Source organism: Nelumbo nucifera, chromosome 5 (assembly GCF_055504915.1).
Source record: "Nelumbo nucifera cultivar China Antique chromosome 5, China Antique-T2T, whole genome shotgun sequence".
In the NCBI taxonomy this organism is placed as follows: domain Eukaryota; kingdom Viridiplantae; phylum Streptophyta; class Magnoliopsida; order Proteales; family Nelumbonaceae; genus Nelumbo; species Nelumbo nucifera.
The window spans coordinates 36,103,196-36,121,091 of NC_142653.1; positions in this window are offsets into that span (position 1 = coordinate 36,103,196).

The window sequence follows — 17,896 nt, forward strand, 5'->3', positions numbered from 1 at the left end:
TGACACCCATTAAGCTACAATCTATAACAAATCAATTAGCTCCCTCATTATCAATCATCTAATCACAATTACACGACACCAGACAAGCAAAACAAACCACAAAGGATGCTTATTGACAAGAATACTCTTATCAATAAATAGGGGAGCTAATTATAAGTATATGTAGTTTTTTATCACCCCGATTACATTGTAGATATCAAGATAAAATTATGAGCACAAATCTAACAACACGTGGAATCTCCTAGAACCCTTGATGGGCTTAATAACCATCACAGACTTGTGTTGAGCTTAATAACCATCGCAAACTTGCAATGAGCTTAACAACCATCGCAAACTTGTGATGAGCTTAATATCCATTGCAGAAATTGCGATGAGCTTAAAAGCTACCTGGGATTTATGATAAGCACAGAAGGCCATCCAAGACTTGCGATGAACATAAAACATCTCTTGTGACCCACGGTGAACAATGGGCATCACTTGAGACTTGTGATAACATCGTCAGTTAGATCTTGTCCTTTAACACGTGACTACTAGGAAACCCGTAAGGGGACGTAGGGTACACGTGCCACGTGAGAATCTTTAAGAGAAAGGAAACCATGTCTTTGAAGGATCTCACTAGACACGTGGTGAAATCTCAATGGTTCTTCCATAATAAATAACATAAAAATCCCCTTTCCTAATAGGAAATGTCTCCTTTTAGATCTTTCTCCCATAGCCGTGGAGTCATCTCTATAAAAAGGGGAATAACTCTCCCCCACGTCGGACAATGCCATATAACCCTAACCTAGGGGTTCTCATAGGAGCTCACTCACTCACTCACTCTCTCTCCTCCTTTTCCTATCTTTTCCACTGCCCTCTATAATTAGTAATCTTCCCGGGACTCTCTCTTTCCTTTTGTCTTCTCCGGACCTTCAGAGACTTGACCAACCTCCATCGCCTTACCACTGCACCAACAACAAGCTACTCAACTCGAAAGCTATTTAGGCTCGACTTTCTAAATACTCAAACTCAAACTCAACTTTAATCAAGTGGAGTACTTAGTTGAACCATTGTTCTAACTCCATAATACTTGGCTCAAGTAGCTTGCAAGTTTAATCGAGATTCTAATAAAATATTAGAAGTTGATCCTAACTCCTGACATGACTAGTCTAGATTGTCATTACTAGTTACTAGTGAGAAAATCTACAAGGGTTTTTAGATTTTTAGCATTGAAATGTTTTACTATTATCTCAACTAAAGTTGGTTTTTGGTTTATGATGACTCCCTATCCATTTCGGACACACTTGGCCTTTACTAGAAGACAATCCTTTTTAGTTTTTTAAACCATGTGTAGAATGTTCTTTTAGTGTCTAAAACCTATAACAAATTATAGCATAACTTATAGACTGTAAAACTAAAATATTTAGCTCAAAGATAGAAACAGGACCTAGGATCCTCAATAAAGATTATTTCAATATACATTCTATTTTATGGAGAATAAAGTAGAGGATTCATGGTGCTATAGGAAATATCAAGGAATGGAAATCTTACTATTAATAAAGGTTCATGCTAATTAGATGGTCAAAGGTTTAATTTTGGTTGTCGAATAAGATACTTCCAAGCTTATGCACCACTTTCTTTGAATGAGATAGCAATGCTTAGAAAAGGACAGAGCTTGACCAAACTAAAGGGGCATTCTTTTTTTGGATTTTGAGAGGGGGAAAAGTTGGTCAATGGGATTTTGGTTCCTATTGACCAGAAATCCCATATTCCTTTTTTAGATTTATGTTGGGAACAAGAAAAGTTTATTTTCCTACATATCACTTACTTGGGTAAGTGATACCCATCTCTCAGGTGGATAATAACTTTCTCACCTAGGGGGAAAGTTTCTAACACTTGAGTCGAACAAAAATGCACCTTTTAATAATGGATTTTTATGGCTAAAATGATCATTGCCTTATTTACGTAAGAAATAAAAGAACATGGGTAAATACACTTACTCGTTGTAGGCGCGGTAAGGCTGGGATGAGGAGCGGTCTCTTTGAAAGATAGAAAAGGGTCTCGTGGACTGGAAAGTGAGGATCTTTTGGGTTAAGGATGCGGGAAATGGAGATAACTCGGGGGGTACTAGGTGATAGATTGCTTGGGATCGAATGATTTCTAATACGAGGAGGATCCCTATTTATGGAAGGGATCCCAAGATCCTCAAAGGTAGTAGATGGGGATATTCGCTCCATATCGGGGAAGAGAATATTTGATTCGCTGTCAATTATTGAATGCACTATTGGGGTATCGTCACATGTTTCATGAGAATCTTCTCAGGGATTGGATTTCCTTATCCTCGAGATCCCTCATTATTCACGTGTGCTACTACCTTTTATACGCGTTATAACTAATCTTATGTGGCAATGGTGATGTTACCGTTCGGCAGTTGGTACTTTGCTGATTCCATGTGGCGGCTTGCAGGGTTCTTTACTTGTCGTGGGTCCATGTGCGTCTAGACATACGTGAGCCTCGCCATGGATTCGACTTGTTGTCCCTTCTAGCCCATCGTCAAGAGTGGGTGATGAACCTACAATTTATCTATAATTTTTTAGGACTTTAGTATGGATCTTTATGCCGATTTTATTAATTTTTGCCTTAATTTAGCTTAATGCTAAGAATAAGTTTCAGGGGTAATTAATCCAAAAAAATGAAGGAAAAAGGCAAGGAAAGAAGGTTCAAAAAGACCAAATTCAGCCCAAGCAAGAAAGAGCACTTCGGCCCAAGAATAATAAGTGGATTCCTTGAGAAAACCCAAGAAAAGAAAGCCTAGCCAAGAGTAGAATTCGGCCCAGCAAAGAAGGCCCATTCTCAGCCCAAAAGAGCAGCTCAAAGCATAGCTGTCATGTGCTAAGAGAGAGCCTAAGTGCAGCCCAAATAGCAGCCCTTATGAGGCTTTCAAGAGAGCTCTAGAAAGTTCAAGAAAGGGGTGTAATACACCCCATTCTAAAGGCTTCAAGAAGGGGCAAGAGCCCCCTTGAAAAACAGTCTCTAGGAGGGGGGAGAGGTGTTCAATTGCTTGAGATGAAGGCTCTCCCACTCTTAGAGGTTCGGCCACCTTGAGAGAAGAGAAGAGAAGAAGGCTAGGCGCAAGGAAGAAGAAGAAGAAGGGCTGAAGGAAGTTCAAGTCAAGCAAGCAAGAAGAGAAGGTGAGTTCGAAATTGGGGGTTTGTGATTCAGAGATCCTTTGTAATAACTCAATTGTAGTTTCATTCTCCTTTAATTCGAATTCAGTTTCTTTGTTATATTTTCTTTCTTCTTTCTCCTTCTTCCATTCTTTCTTGATGTATTTCAACTTGTAAAATTCCAGTTCAACAATCAAATTCTTTTTTATTCATTCGAATGGTTATGAATTGTACTTGAAGTTTCTTGAATAAGGGTATTATTGTAGATTAATTCGGCCAATTAACCTTCAAAACTCAGATCTGAATTCTCAGATTGCAAGATCTGAATTGCTTGAAAGAGAATTCAGATCTGCAAAATTCAGATTGGTCGAAAGGATCTAAAGCTTGGAATTCCTAGAGTGCTTGAGAGAGACTCTAGGAATTCAGATCTACTATTCAAGAACTGAATTGGATGCAAGATTAGAGATAACTTGCACAATTCAGTTGATGATCAATTCGGTTTTGAATTGATACCTTAGATGTGTTTGAAGAAATGCATGCATGGGGATTAGATCCTTGATAGAGATATGGGGATCATCACTCATGCATAGATTGAACATGCACTTGAAAGAGGTTGTTCATGAGCTTGGGGTCTAACCAAACCAGGGCTCAATCATGATTTATTCGAATGATCCAAATTGATAGATTGCTGAATTCTGAGATTGACATTTACTGCTACTCTTCTAACCTGATTTGAAGGCAATTGAGCCAATGATTTAGATAGATGTTAGTTTAGGATTTTTAGCTTTCATTAAAGTTTTGATTTATTTGTTAATCAAATAAGAAGTACTCAATTTAGTATTGATACTTGTTTCCTAAATCCTTGTGGGAATGATACTTGATTCATTACTTTACTACTTGAACGGTTAGTGCACTTTTTAGTGTCACAATGAGCCACATCAGTGGGTTCGCGGGCTGTGAATTCATCGCACGTTGTAACGGGTGTAGCTTCATCACACGTTCAGGTGGGCTTGGGTCCTTTGGACGGGTCCCTGTGGGGTTTCTTTAGGTTCGAGCGCTGATTGTGCTCGGTGGACCATGGGTTTATCGTAGTTTTGCTTCATGTATTGGGAGTTCATCACAGAGGTGACAGTGTGTCGCAAGTTCATCGCAACGTAGGAGTCAATTGCAAGTTGTTTGCATGTACTTCTGTGGTGTTAATCCTGATATCTTAGTGTTTTTTGAGGGTCTGAGTGAGCGGTATATAGCTACACTTGGGTAAGTGTTTACCACGAAAAACTTATCCAAATAATTACATTTACTTGGATAAGTAACTTACGAAAAGCGAACGGGCATAAAGAAAGATCTCCTTGCTATGATATATGATACCCAACGTTGTATTGTGTTGGATACTTCAAATTTAATATAAATGATTCAATGGTTCTAAACCATCTAAGTGATGCACCCGATTCCATTGGTCCACTTGTTTTAATCATTTCCTCCAATCTCAACCATCGAAAAGACCTCCTAGGGTTATTTTGTTAAACTTAATGGCATACCAAGATTTCAGGTACTACCACCATACCAATGTTGCCTCCACCCTGATCTCCTCTACCTCCACCATTACCCATGAACCCCCATCTCCACCAGTCTCATCAACACCTTCTGCATCATTTCCATTCTCTTAACAATATTAATGTTAAATTGTTCCTATAAAGCAAGATAATGACATTGTAGAGGTGAGTGACAGAATATCAACCAAATAGAATAAAAGTTAATATTGTCCAGTTTGAGGTTGAGGCAATCGATGAAATAAGCTTAAAAAACCCCACTTAACTATGATGCAAAATTTGTCAGAACTCCTCATCCTTTGAGCTAAACTAGATCATCATCATTATTGCATATATACTATACATTCAAGTAGACTGGACCCACCATTCAAAGAGACTGACCAATAAGTGAAAGACCAATTTAATTTGATCATCATAAGAATCAAAATATAGAGTTTGAAAATTCTGCTGGTACATCACTTGAATGAGCAATATTAATTCACTACTCTTGGATACTGTTTTAATGGCCTGAGGCTTTAGCAAACTACTGAATAATTGTTTGTTTTCGTAGTTTTTCTTTTATCTGTTTTCTTTTATTTTTATACTCAACCTCTTGCTGTGATTTGATCATAAAGATCTATACTTATCAACTTTGTTTTTAGTACCAGATTTAATTTACTGGACTACATTGTCTGAATGTTCTTCAAATCTTATCAGGGTTTGATATAGGATGTATCTGTTCTTGTTAGTGTTTGCATGCTTACAAACATTTTATTTTAATTTCTAGAACAACTACTACTAAGATACTAGTTTTATAAAAATGTATGGCTAGGAATTAAAAATGCCTTCTTAGAAACTAGCGCTAGAGATCAAAGTTACAGATTCAAAGGCAAAAGAAATGCAACTAGAATACCTATTTACTGTCTTTCTTTCTTTTCAAGGGTTTTAGAGAAAACATTCGAAATTGATGCAACAAGAACACCTATTTACTTCGACCAACCATCAGAGAAAATTTTCTTTTGTTTTCTAAAAGCAATATTTACTCTTGTTTATTATACAAACCCTAGTCTATACACTATTTTGCACCAAAACCTCATGAATTTTTGCAGCCTTACCAAATGAATGCAAATTTGAATTGGAACACAAATTTGCAACAGTTCATCATTTGCACTCCAACCAAGCGCAGCTTAGGCTTAGTTTGGAAAGAGTAAAAACACTACAACAAAGTCTAGATTTAGTGGCATTTTTTATAATGACATTTATTTAATTGTCACTGAATATGAGATTTAGGGGCAAATGTTAAAAATGCCACTACATGTATATTAGAAACGCCACTATATGTATTATTATAGCAACAAATATTAAATTGCATGTCATTAAAAAGTATCAAATCGCCACCGTATGGCTTATCAAAAAAAAAAAAAAAGATAAAGTCGCCACCCTATGTATTTTTTAAGTGGCAATTATTAAGGGTCCGTTTGGCATATCTTTTGAGAAGATCTTTTGGTAGATCTAACAATCAAAAAACGCATTGAGCTTTTGCATGAAGATCTGAGCAGTCTGAAGCTACTTTGGCAGTATCACGTCTTTCTGTGCATCTTTCTGTGTCTTTTCGCGTGAGAATAAAACACGAAAGACATGAAAAACTTCATTTGGAGCTTCTCAAAATCAGCCCAAAATAGGTTCTCGCGTCTTTTGGCGGTTAGATCTTCCATGAACCAAACAGAAATAGACCGAAAATTGATCTACCCGGCTTGTAAATAACTGAAAGACCAATCAGAAAGATGTGTCAAACGGGCCCTAAATTTCCATTGAAAATGTGTTAGAAGCACCACTTTATTTGCAGTTTAATATTAACATTCAAGATTTCTATTGAAAATTCGTGTGGATATAGATCTTTAGTTCCCTATTCTCTACTTCTTATTGCTGGCAAAAAGAGTTGTTCGTCCAAACCCTAGAGGAATTCTGAGAAGGCATGCTTCTCTCTTTCTCAGAGGTAATTAAAGGCAAAGGCACCAGTTTTAATCTCTTGCTTCAATTAGAGCTCAAGAGAAAGACTAACAGGGAATACAAATATGTAGAGTACAAAATTTTGTATTTTATATTATTTTGTATATATTTTTGCATTCTTTTCAAACGGAGCCTTTACAGCCCATCTGTATTGGGTTTAATCCAATTCTTAGGAGGGGATTTTTAAAACAAAGACTACCAAATCCTAAAATCACTTGATAATTAAAGGGTTGACATCAGAGTATGTAAGAAAAATGTATGGGATTTACAAATATTACTCCATATCTCATGCAATAAAATTGTTTTCTTTGTAAACACATAGTATAACAGGTCATAGATAAATGAGCTTGGTCCATAGTTTTCAACTTTCCACTGAAGAAGTAACTAGTAAACCATTCATGAAAACCAATTGGCCTTAAACCTAACACAACCTGCCCCGGTTGCATCTCTAATCTTTCTAAACGATTCAATTAACCCTCTATTTTGTTGGGCAAATAAACAAATTCATGTTAACCCTCTATTTCAATATTCACTTAAGTAAAACGTGAAGCCGTCTGAGCTCAGCCGGTAGAGCGCGTGGTTTTAACCACAGACGGCGCTTTGAAATTAGAGGAACTAATAAGGCAAAATGTTTTTAGTTTTCAAAAACAAAACGGACTGTGGAACACCCTTAAGCAAGCCGATTTACAAGTTACCCCTTCTGTTTTTTAAAACATTATCTCTGTTTATAGGTTCGTCGTATGCGTTGTAACTTGTATCTAACGTAATGTGAAAACCGCATCTTCTCAGTTCTCCACTCCCAACTCCCAAGGTTCCAGGTTGGCCAGAGTCCATAAACTGCTTAAATTAGGAGAATTATTGATGTAGCTTTCCCCTTCTCGGTTCTAGTCTAATAAGAAGAGTGTACGTAGTCAACATGTTCTGTTGCTTAGCAATCCAATCAAACCAAATGCACGATGGGAGGAAGAGGAAACAAGAAAATTAGCTGTAGAGAAGGACCATCTTATTTTTTATTTGAGGTTCAAAACAGATTTAAATTTCTTTTCTCTTCCTTTTTTTGGTTACCCATGAAGAATTATGACTAGTGAGGTCCCTCTACCACTAATACTCATAAAAGAATAAAAGAATATGGAGATTATGACTCTAGCAAGTGATGCAATTATTATGGAACTTGTGTGGATCTCAAAAAAAAAAATGTTTGCTTAATACTTAATTAATACCTATATTTTGAACTTAAAAGTATTTTTAATTAGACGAGTAATGTTACAAGAAGAATTTGAGATGAAAAATGAGATTTAAACAATTGAATGGTATGTTGTCATCATCTCTGGCACAATAATATTTCTTATAATTAGAAGTTTAGAACGTGATGCATGGGCTTTAAAAGAATTTGATCAAAGATTATGAAAAATAATATTACCAAGGGGCCAAAGACCACAGAGAGATAGCCGAGACCAACATTGCGTAATGACATTTTAGAGAATTATAGAAAGATTTTGTCTTAATCAGGGAGGGAGTCAGCTAGCTGCAGGAAGGATCTAGAGAGAATTAAGAGTGATTTCATCTGTGGTATTTTACTTGTTTAATTTGAATCGTAGGTCTGAGAAAGGAGATAAGATAGGTCTATTCAAGCACTGAGGTAATAGGACTTATCGTCTCACCTTCAACTCTAAGAAGCTTGATTACCAAAAAAAACTGAAATTGCCTTTGTTTTACTGTTTCTAATATTGTTAGTAACCTAACAAATGGCACATGCTATCTACTATTCTATATAATAACTCAAGTAATATCTCACCTAGCTACCCACTTCAAATCTCAGTAATCTGTATAATTGAGCATAGATGTATATATTCACTCTTGAATGCCTTACGTGGCCCATTAAGTCTTGTTTGTAGCAGATCCATAAAATCCATAAAACAATCCCTATATTTTGAAGTTATGGTCGATCGTCGCCGTCTGTATTTTGAAGTTTCAGACGAGAAAGCCAACACAGTGAGTAAACCCAACTATTTTTCCAAGCAAGCAAGCAAGCAAATCATACAATAATAAAGTAGTTCATTAGTTACTTTTGTAGCAATCCATAGGCACATTGTTTCCCACTTTTTTTCTTTATAGAGTTTCCCTGATTCGTAATTAAGGCTCATTTTGGAAGGAGTACAGATATTTGTACAGCGCAAAACCCTATATTTTGTATTATTTTGTATTTATTTGTGCTCTACGTATTTATATTTGTATTCCTTCCCTAACCAACAAAAGAATGGTGCAGAAAATGAGGAAAATCCCCCTGCATTTAAAACAGAGTACAAAAAAAAACTTAAGATTTTATAATATCGCAGTTTGGTGAATCAGAAGTAACTATGTCGCTCGTTAATCTTGATGACGGGTAATTTGGCAAAAGTCACGTGGACTTGATCTGCATGTAGTATGACAATTCAGCAAGGGGAGTTTAGTCAGCGGTATGCGGAGCTTGTCGTGAAGTCACTTCGGCATAAAGTCACTTCTGTATAAGGTCACATCGGCGTAATACCACCTCGGCGGCTAATCGAGTTTGGGGCCCAAGAACCGAAGTGACAGGTAATAAATCCCAATAGCTTCCGAGTAGACTTCGAATATTGCGGGATGATACCACATAACAACAAGCCTTATCTTTGCCCCATCCAAATCAGGCGACGATAATGAAGTCCATTGACTGATACGTTACTCCCCGTCTAAAGCGAAATCAGATCTCATTCATTCAGGCCGCAAATCTCGGAACTGTTCCGGGAAACCCACAATAACTCAGCTATATAAAGGCATCAACCCCTCCATGGTCCAGGTACGCGCGATTACTTGCATCCAAGCTCTCTATCACTCAGATTCTATCTCGCAATCACGACACAGTACTGACTTAAGCATCAGAGCAACCTCGCCAAGTTAACTGCCCCAGGTGCTCTAATCCTTTGTCTTGCAACTTGGTCCAACTCGCTACATGACTAAGGTCCAAGTCATCCTCCAGCTAAGAGTTTCCAGATCGCGCATCATCAATTGGCGTTGTCTGTGGGAACACAATCGAAAGGGCATCCCAATTTCTTTACAGTTTCAAACTCAGTCTCAACCTCAACGACATCTTCCAGCCACAACGGTAAGGGTAACATGAACATCACTAGGGGGCAAGAGCAGAAGATAGTCGCTCCCAAGGACCCTCGGTGACAATCAGTCAGTTCACCCTCGGTGACAATCAGTCACTGTCCGCACCCCACACTGCCCAACAGGTGAGTGTCCCACTCCCCCAAGTGAGCGCCACATTATCGGAGCCTTTTGTGATTCCCCCTGGGATTGGACACTCCCAGTTCAGCGACCTTGTCCACAATGTCGGAACGATGCAGATTCACATGCAGCAGATTCATCAGTTCCAGCAATATTACTTTTATCAACAGTATCAGTAGCAGTTCCCACCAGTGCAACCAAACCAGTCGGTGAACAACCAGCGCCAGTCCCCGCCCCGCAGGGAGAGAACTTCACAAGTACTGGCTCCCAATTCGGGGTGAACCCCGCCCCAGGGTGTTGTAGGTGACTGATGTACTCCCCCTTCTTCTCGAAGAGAAAGTCCGAGGAATAGACTCGAACCCAGCCAGCCCGAGAGGCACAGCCATCAAATTTCCCATGTGGTGCACCGATCTGAGGTCCGAGGTGCGGGCTCCAAGAGAGACCCCTCGGTTCCTCGCAGCAGCCAGCATCAAACACATGATGAAGAGGAGGCGGCGAGAAGAATCTCAGAACCAGCTCGCCCTACTATTCGAAGTAAAATCGAAGTGCCTAACAACACGGAGGCCAGCAGTACAAATGCCACTCCACCGAAAAAGCAGCAGCGGCGACGTCGCAAGACTCGTCGTTCATCAACAAGAAATGATCCAGTAGCAAAGCCCAACCATCCGGCTGACCAAGGTCGGGAAAGAGAGGAGGTAAGCTCGGTGGCCATAGGAACAACACCTGCTCTTTTGAGCCGGCCTTCTCCCCTGACACCCGAGCTCCTAGCAGCCCCGATGTCGAAAGATTTCAAGGTCCCACCGCTAGACAAGTACGATGGGTCCTTTAATCCCAATGATCATGTTGACACATTCCAGTCCCAAATGCACCTCGCTGGGGCCGATGAGGCTTGTATGTGTGTGGCTTTCTCCACCACGTTCAAAGGAGTAGCTCCGACCTGGTACAAAAACCTGGCGTCGGGTACCATCGAAAGTTAGGTGCAGTTCGCAAATATGTTCACAACCCACTTCATCACTAGTAAGAAGTGTCCGAAGTCATAGGAGAGCCTTCTAAACGTGGTGCAGAGGGAGGGAGAGTCAATCAACAGCTATATCAAACGCTTCAATGAGACATGCCTGCAAATATCGGACCTTGACCCAGCAGTACGTCTCACCGCAGCACACAAGGCATCACCCATAAAGTGTTCAAGTGGCACGTTGTAGCCAACAAATCAAAAAACATCACCGAGTTCCTCCAGTTGGCAGACCAGTTTATCAGCACTGAAGAGGAAATAAACCAGAAAACTGACAACCAGCCAGGAAAAAAAAGGAAGAGGGGACGACCAACAAGAAAATAAAGAAAAGTAAGTCCCCCAAGCAAAGAAGCAAATCCCCCTCGCGAAGTTATAGGTCGGGTCGGCGTTCCAGGACCCCTCTAGAGGAAAGGACGAACTACTGCCCTTTGAACACGAAGCGAGGAGAGATCTTAATGGAAATAAAGGATTCCCCTATCGTCAGATGGCCACCTAGACTCCGCGGAGACCCAACGACCAGGAACCTGAACGTCTATTGTCACTTTCATCGGGACCATGATCACAACATAAAAAACTGTAGAAACCTCCGCGACGAAATTGAAGAGTTGATCCGTCGTGGGTACTTGAAAAAGTACATTCTACATGAAGAAAAGGAACAGGGGAACCGATAGGGAGATCGGAAAAAAGATGTCCCAGAGAGTAGTAGATAGAACGAACAACCACCTCGCCCACTACCAAAAGAGAGACCGATCCGCAGAGTGATTAATATGATTACCAGGGGATCTATTGTAGCGGGGTGCACAGTGGCAACTGGGAGAACATCATTCCGATAGCTAAAGCACGAAGCAGAGAACCCACCCAAACAACCTCGGATCGAAAAACCGATATACTTTACCGAGGACGATGCCCTAGTCATGAAGGTGGTCATCAATGACTTTGAAGTAAGGTGGATCTTGGTGAACTCAGGTAGTTTGGCAGATATCCTCTTCAAGGAAACCTTTGACAAGCTACAATTACAACAGAGCGACCTAACGCTGGTAGATGCCCCACTAGTAGGGTTCAGCGGAGAAGAAGTTAGGCCTATAGGTCGTGTCACAGTACTAGTGGAGGCGGGCACACGGCCAAATATTGTCCAGTTCGAGCACACATTCCTGGTGGTCACTACCCCATCCCCATACAACGCAATCATAGGTCGGCCTATTACGCATGTTTTACACGCAGTAGTGTCAACCTACTACCTTGCAATGAAGTTCCCAACGGATTACGGAGTGGGAGTAGTATGAGGCGACCAGCTCGAGTCTCGAAGGTGTTATGTGGCTACTCTCAAAAGAAAAGCAAAGATAGCAGAGGATGCCGAACTAGAACGACCGGCAAACTACATCGAGGAGGGAGCTGCCCCAATGGAAGAGATGGTCCACATACCAATGTCTGAGACTGAACCAACTAAGACTCTCCAGATCGGAGCACTCGTAAGCAAACCGCTTCAAAATCAACTATTAGGCCAGTCTGACAAAGAAAATGCCAGGTAGATGCGATCTTAGGGCACGAGTTGCTGAGTTTCATGGACGCCTAGTCTGGCTATAATCAGATTAGGATGGACACGACTGACCAAAACAAAACTGTTTTTGTAACCGAACTAGGGCTATACTACTATAAAGTTATGCCCTTTGATTGAAAAACGCTGGAGCAACCTTCCAGCGACTTATAAATAAAATTTTTGAGCATTTGATTGGCAATAAAGTGGAGTGTTATGTTGACGACATGGTTGTAAAGACACAGTTCCCTGAATCTTTAATTAATGATTTAGACGTTGTTTTCCAAATTTTAAGAAAATATAATATGAAATTAAATCCGAATAAATGTGTTTTCGGAATCACTTCGAGAAAATTTAGGCTACATAGTCAACCGGCGTGGTATCAAAGCCAACCTAGAAAAGATGAAGACAATTATGGACATGAGTCCACCTCGAAAAATAAAAGAAGTCCAAAGGCTGACTGGCCGGGTAGCAGCCCTAAGCCGTTTCATGTCCAAGTCGGCAGGTCAATGCCTCCCCTTCTTTAAAGCCATTAAAAATAATGAGACTTTCGAATGGATTGAAGAATGTCAGCTCGCATTTGACGAGCTCAAAAGGAATCTAAGTACCGCCCCGGTATTAACCCGACCTAAGGAAGGTGATGTTTTGAAGTTGTACCTCTCCGTGAGTGACGAGGTAGTCATCTCGGTACTAATTAGGGAGGTAGACCGGGTTCAATGGCTCATCTACTATGTAAGTAAGGTACTGCATAACGTAGAGACCAGATACCCCGACATCGAGAAGTTGGCGTATGCGCTAGTGATAGCAGCTTTAAAATTACGCCCCTACTTCCAAGCCCATACCATTGTTGTCCTTACGGATAGACCTCTGAGGCACATCCTACTTAAACCTGAGGTGTCCGGGAGGTTGATGAAGTGGTCCATCGAGCTCAGTGAATACGACCTCCGGTTCGAACCACGACCAACGATCAAAGCCCAAGTCTTGATAGACTTCATAGCAGAATGCACGTTTAGCACACCGACCCCTGAACTGACTGAGCCCACTCGTATGTTAGAAGCATCAACCAGTGTGGCACCGGTCCCGGTCGTAGCATTACCAACCTGGGATAAAAAGCCCTGGATCCTCTATGTCGATGGCTCGTCTAACCAGCGAGGAAGTAGAGCGGGACTGATACTGTACGACCGGAGTGAGGTGAAGTTGGAGTATGCTCTCCGGTTCGGATTCGAGGCATCGAACAACGAGGCGGAGTATGAGGCGCTAATTGTCGGGCTCAACTTAGCAAAGGAGATGGGAACGAAGCACATCATCGTCTGCAGTGACTCTTAACTGGTAGTTAACCAAGTTAGCGGTGACTACGAAACTCGTGACTCGACCATGGCACCCTACTTAACTAGAGTCAGAGAGATCCTGTCGAGCTTCCGCTCCTGCTTCATTAGACAAATCCCGAGGTCCGAGAATTCCAAGGCCGACGCCCTGTCACGGCTAGCAAGTACGAGCGACAACACTATGCGGACCGTGTATAGCATTCTCAAGGGGGCAGAAGAGGCCACTCCCGTGTTGCAAGCAGAATCGAGCTGGATTGACCTGCTCGTTGATTATCTGCTCTACAGGACCCTACCTGTAGAACACAATGTAGCTCAGAGGGTAGTGCGACAATCAGCCAAGTATGTCCTCATAGACGGACAACTGTATAGGAGATCATTCACGCTCCCCTACCTACGTTGCCAGTGACCCACATAAGCTGAGATTGTACTTCGCGATATCCATGAAGGTTTATGCAGAGGAAACCTGGGGGGTAGGGCCCTTGCCCAAAAGGCATTAAGGTAGGGCTACTATTGGCCCACAATAAAAGCAGACGCATTCGAACTTGTCAAGAAATGTGACAGATGTCAGAGTCATGCCAACATCCTCCATGAACCTACTACCGATTTAAAGTATCTTACTAGCACGTGGCCCTTCGTGCAGTAGGGAATCGACATCCTCGGTCAATCTTCGCCAGCAACCGGACAGAGGAAGTTTTTAGTCGTGGCGGTATACTACTTCACGAAGTGGGTGGAAGCCGAACTGCTAGTAAGCATTACAACCCGGAACATGCAAAATTTCTTTTCGAAAAACATCGTATGCCGTTTCGGGCTCCCCAAAATCTTGATTTCGAATAACGGGAAGCAACTTGAAGATATTAAATTCTAGAACTGGTGCGCTGAGATGGGGATTCAGTAGAACTTCACTTTGGTAGCACATCCACAAGCAAATGAGCAGGCCGAAGTAACGAACAGAGCTATCCTCCGCAGGCTGAAAGCTCATCTTGCACGAGCTACCAACATTCTTTGAGCCTACCGAACTACCATCAAGACAACGATGGGTGAGACCCCCTTTAACCTCACATATGGTACAGAGGCGGTGATCCCGAAAGAAATCGAAGTGCCCACATTGCGACTTAAGGCTTATGATGAGGAAGCAAATAATGACGAGCTTCGTACCATTCTAGACCTTGTAGAGGAGGTACGAGACCTGGCCTACATCCGAACTATAGCATACCAGCAGAAAGTAGCTCGGTACTATAACGCCCGGGTCAAGAAGCAGTAGTTTCCTGTCGGCGATCTAGTCCTACGGAAAGTTATGGTACCTGAGTCCGGCGTGGGTAAGCTTGGATCGAACTGGGAAGGTTCGTACCGTATAAGACGGGTGTACGGGGAAGGCACGTATGAGCTGGAGACTTTGGAAGGGAAGCTGGTACCTCGAGCATGGAACATCGACAACTTAAGAAAGTAATATGTATGAGTCCACAACTCAAAGTATAAGTCACTCATGAAATCACCAAACTGGTCAAATAGATGACGAGCTGGAGAGAGAACCATAAGTCACTCCCAGAAGCGTAAGGGCTATGGTGCCGAGCTAATAACAGACCTCAGCACGATAAAAGTCCTAGTCGCGTCTTCAGCATAGGTAGCTTAAAACCCAATCGCTTTGGCATGGGCAAAGCAAAGTGACCCAGGCACAGACAGGTCGGGTATGTACCCTACAGTGTCTATTCGCCTTGGCATACAATGACGATTCGATTATTCCTACTAGTATCGAGCTCGCCAGCTTGGGAGTAATCTATACTTAGAAAAAATTTCACTACTATTTGATTTATCTCGCCAGCTCGAGAGTAATTTACACTTAGAAAAATTTGCACACAAAGATTGCAAAACACTTGTATTTCATTGAAAAAGAAATTCAAATACAACAAAAGAGAAAAAAAAAAAGAATTAACCGAGCTCGGAGGCTCAAAACATTGAGCATTACAAAATGGGGGGTCCAAGAAAAGAGGCTTCAATCTATTTGGGGCTCTTCATACTTAGTGGAGACATCAGTAGGAGGATCTATCTCCATATGGTCCTCGGCAGCACCAATCTCCTCTCCCTCATTATCAAGCAAGTCGTCATCACTCTCCGCTTTGGAGTCCGAATCCTTGGCAGCTCCAATGGCCATCTCCTTGGTGATCTTTGACGTGGTGATGGCACTAAGATCGAGGTGGGGAAATTCACGACGTATCAACCACCTGCGCCTGAACCCCTTGTGGTAGCCCGCTGTCCCTGCCTCGACCAACCTTTCCCGAAGCTCCATCGAGGACTTGTACTCCTCAACTGCCTTAACCTTGGCCTCCTCCATCGCCTGAAGCAGGAGTTCGGTTCGTTCCTTCATGTGGATCGAAAGGTTCTCGATCTCCCACTTCAATGTCGTTTCACGCTCTTCGAGCTCCTTCTTCTCTGACATCAGCAGAATTAGTAGCTCCTTCTTAGCTTGTGCCTCGTTCTTCAGTTGGTTGATTTTGTTGCGAGCTAAGTTCAGTTCAGCGTGGGCATTTCGGGAAGACTCCTCGGCTTTGAGAGCCTGCTTTAGGTTCACCTCGGACTGATAAGCCAAGGCATGGATGGAGGAGTTCACCTGCCAAGAGAAGAAAACGAGTATCAGTATACGAAAAATCTAAGTACAAGACAATTTGAAAGATAAGTTCAAGAACATACCACCATACAATGTGTAGTTGCTCGGGCCCCGAGTTGAGCAACTAGCAAGTCGGCCCAACGAGCGATCTCCTCTGTAAACACCGCGTCCTTGCTCTTGAGAAGGCCGAACTTCGGAGTCAAAATGCTCCGAACTTCGGAGTCAAAATGCTCCGAACTGGAGCATCGTTACCCAAAGAAGTGGCGGTTGTTGGGACAGGCTCTGAAGACGTAGACTCCTCAAGTATGCGGGGTGGGGTGGCCTTGCCCGAGTCCTCCTTGACCAGATCGATTACGGGAGGCTGCTCGGCAATTGGTGGGTTCTCGGGCTCAAGAACGACAGCCTTAGTTGTGGCTGCTTCAGTCTCGACGCGAGCCTTTTTGGAGGCTCTCTTCTTCTTCTTCCCCTTCTTCATGCTCCCAAAGAGCTCATTGGCAGGGATGTCATCCATGGAAGTTGCGATAAAAAACAAGCTAAGTCAGATACAGTACCAAAATAAAATGAATAGAAAAAGTACAACAAGTAGCGACCTACTAGGGGGACTTAGGCCAGCTTGCACGAGCTTCTCCTCGGTCACAAAGTTTTCGAACTTCGGGCCGAGCTCCGCCCAAGATCAGACCTCCTCCCTTGTCTTCAGGTCCAGTCTAACGCCAGGGTCCTGGATGGCTACCCTCCAGTAAGTCGGGAAGGGCCACCCCTCGGTGTTGTGGACCACAAAGTAATGCCTCTTCCAGGCTGGGACCTTATTAGGGAGCTCGTGCAATAGTTTGTACTCGGGACGAGGAGACCAAGTAGTAAGTTCGCATGTGTTCGGGCAGAATGCAGGACGAGTTTTTCTTAATGGAAAGGATCGAAGAGAAGACGTCGAGGTCAAGGGGGCGGTTGTAATCATGGAAAAGAGAAATGGTCCCTACGATATTACAGATAGAGTTCGGGTGTAGCTGGTCTATGGTAATGTTAAAGAATTTAACGATCTCGATTATAAGAGGGTGAAGTGAAAGACGCAGACTGGCTACAAGCTACTCCTCGAAGACTACGATCTCGTTGTGATCATGATCCCAAGGAAAGTTGCCTAAGGGGATGCTATACACAAGGGTGTTAGGGAGTATGTATCGGGCTACTAAGGCTATGAGCCTATCCGCGGTCATTATCGATGGTCCGAAGTTGTCTGGCAGCCGACCTCGGTGTGAGGTGGAAGCTGATTTACCAGAAGCTTCTTGCTCCCCCCGAGGTGAGTCCACCTCGGGCGGACTGAGGACCATGTCCTGTCCTGATGTGACCACCTCGGTAGGACGAGGATCCATGGTCTGAGCCAAGGTACCCACATTGGCCCCAACGGACTCGCCGCTCCCGTCTAGAAGACTATCTAAGCTAAGACTAGACATATTAAAGGAAATGACAATGGAATCAAAAGGAAAAAAGCAAAGGAAGG